The 3,072-nt window shown below is 40.3% G+C and overlaps 1 pseudogene across 1 annotated transcript; it reads left to right on the plus strand.

Annotated features, from left to right (window-relative positions):
* The first annotated feature begins 1,368 nt into the window (after positions 1-1,368).
* On the plus strand, positions 1,369-1,967 carry LOC308619142 (large ribosomal subunit protein uL24-like; annotated as a pseudogene). Its single transcript has one exon. The product of its transcript is annotated as a large ribosomal subunit protein uL24-like (transcript).
* Positions 1,968-3,072: the final 1,105 nt, after the last annotated feature.

Raw genomic sequence — 3,072 nt, forward strand, 5'->3', positions numbered from 1 at the left:
TGGCGCAGTGGTTCAGAGTCCACCTGCCGATGCAGGGGACACGGGTTCGTGCCCCGGTCCGGGAGGATCCCACACGCCGCGGGGCGGCTGGGCCCGTGAGCCATGGCCGCTGAGCCTGCGCGTCCGGAGCCTGTGCTCTGCAACGGGAGAGGCCACAACAGTGAGAGGCCTGCGTACCGCAAAAAAAAAAAAAAAAAAAAAAACCAAACTATAAGGAGGATACAGAGTATCAGTCACACAGGATGAAAAAGTTCTAGAGCTCTGCTGTACAACATTGTGCTAATGCTTATGTATAACATTAATGCTGTACACTTAAAAATTTGTTAAGAGGGGATATCTCATGTTATGTGTTTTTTACCATAATTTTTAAAAAGATGCTCAAAATCATTCATCATCAGAAAAAATATAAATCAAAACCACAATAAGATGTCACTTCACAACCAGTAGAATAGCTATATAAAAAAAGGAGAATACAGTATTTGTGAGAATGTAGAGAAATTGGTATCCTGGTACATTGCTGGTGGGAATATAAAATGGTGGAAAACAGTTCTCTAAACCTAAACGTAGAATTACCACCTGACTCAACAACTGCATTTGTAGGTATATATGTCAAAGAATTTAAAACAGGACTCAGGTATTTGTATGTCAATGCTTACTGCAACATTGTTCACAGTAGCCAAAGGATGGAAACGACCCAAGTGTCCATCAGCAGATGAATGGATAAACAAAATGCAGGATATATATACAATGGAATATTATTCAGCTGTAAAAAGGAATGAAGTTCTTGTACCCATTGTTACATGGATAAAACTTAAAAACATTGTTCAAAGTGAAATAAGCCAGACATAACAGGGCAAATATTGTATGATTCCACTTATATGAAATGTCTAGAATAGGCAAATTAATTGACACAGAAAGTAGAATAGAGATTACTAAAGACGGGAAGAGGGAGGAATGGGGAGTTATTGCCTAATCATCAGAGTTTTTGCTTGGGGTGATGAAAAAATTTTGGAAATAGTGATGATTGGTTGCATAACATTGTGAATGCAAGTAATGCCACTGATTTGTACACTTTTTTTTTTTTTTTTTTTTTTTGTTTTTTTGCGTTACGCGGGGCTCTCACTGTTGTGGCCTCTCCCGTTGCGGAGCACAGGCTCCGGACGCGCAGGCTCAGCGGCCATGGCTCATGGGCCCAGCTGCTCCGCGGCATGTGGGATCTTCCCGGACCGGGGCACGAACCTGTGTCCCCTGCATCGGCAGGCGGACTCTCAACCACTGCGCCACCAGGGAAGCCCCTGATTTGTACACTTAAAAATGGATAAAATGGAAAATTTTATGTTATATACTTCACTACAATAAAAAGTTTTAATTAATAAAATAAAATAAAATAAATAAAACTGTAATGAACAATAACCACTCTCACATTTTAATCTCTGTGTATTTGGGAGACAATTCACATCAGCAAGAACATAAATCTCGCCCTTTTGTGGCCATCGCTGAAGCGCTAGTGGCCGAAATGAAGTTCAATCCCTTTGTGACTTCTGAGGAAGATTATGTCTTCCCCTCTTTCTAAAGAGCTGAGACAGAAGTACAATGTCCGATCCATGCCATCCGGAAGGATGATGAAGTTCAGGTTGTACAAGGGCACTACAAAGGGCAGCAAATTGGCAAAGTAGTCCAAGTTTACAGGAAGAAATATGTCATCTACACTGAACGAGTGCAGCGGGAGAAGGCTAATGGCACAACTGTCCATGTGGGCATTCACCCCAGCAAGGTGGTTATCACCAAACTAAAACTGGACAAAGACCGCAAAAAGATCCTCGAACATAAAGTCAAATCTCGCCAAGTAGGAAAGGAAAAGGGCAAATATAAGGAAGAAACAATTGAGAAGATGCAGGAATGAAGTAATCTTGCATACAACTTTCATTAAAAACTGTTAAAATGAAAAAAAAAGAAAAAAAAAGAAATCTCTATACTCACCTCTTCTATGAAAAAGTTGAGTAGGAAAAGTGAGAACGAAAGTGATATGTCAAAGTCTTTGCCAGTTCAGAATAATGACGCTAATGAATCTTCATGAAGGTACTTGAGATGCAGAATCAGGAAGTGAGGGGGGCTGTCCTAAGTGGGAAAGTCTGAGGATCAGCAGCAGCCTTAATCCTTCATTAAAGTCTGCTACACATTCAAAAGCCTGTGTGATGGATGATTTACAGTCTTTCAGGAAAGTTTCATCAGCCTTGTGAAGATGTGGGAATTCTTTTCAGTACCTGTGGTGTGACTTAGATGTCAACTAAGATAACCTAATATTTGAGATTGAAATTAAAATTTCTCAAAATCAAATTTGCCTGTCATAGTGTCACTTAATTATTGTCTAATCTCTCTGGAGATTCGAAGTGGTATGGGGGATCTGGGTTTCTCCCCTCCAGCAGAACCATTCACATTATGGTCTACAAAGATGTCCCCTGTAACATGAATAGATAACGCTTTCCCATCAAGCATTCTCAACACAGATGGTATCACTCCCAAGAGGGTGAAGATTTGTTCTTTTTGATGGGGGGCAGGTAAGGGAAGGAACAAAAAATCTTACTCTTTTAGGTATGAAGCACAGATATATGTACAGTGCATAAAAGACACACAGCATCTTTGTGGTATTAAAATTTCATGAGAAAGCAATAAGGAAAAAGACTCCTGGAGGCTCCTGACTGTTTTACATGTACATAGAATATGACGTGTATGGTGTCTCTTGATGTGCAATATGGTGGCCCAGGGTGAAAAGGGGAGAGATTTGTGACTTTCCTGAGTCATGTTAGGCTCTGAGCATCTGCTTCCCTTGAATTGAATAACTTTATAAATCATCCCTCTATGGCATGCCCTGTGTTCCCCTTTCTTCCAGTGTCACCCTAAATTTGAACGCCATTCCTTTTCTAATCCCTTTAAAAGAGGTAGGAAAAAACCCATCATTCTCCTATCTGCTCCTTGGTTCATAAACTTAAAGTCTATGGCAATTTCAAAACTGGATAAAAATAAAAAGATGTTGTATTCTTCGTGTAGCCCTTCCTATTCTCCTTATCAGAA

This window comes from Mesoplodon bidens, assembly GCF_964165515.1.
Source record: "Mesoplodon bidens genome assembly, chromosome: 6".
Taxonomy (NCBI): domain Eukaryota; kingdom Metazoa; phylum Chordata; class Mammalia; order Artiodactyla; family Ziphiidae; genus Mesoplodon; species Mesoplodon bidens.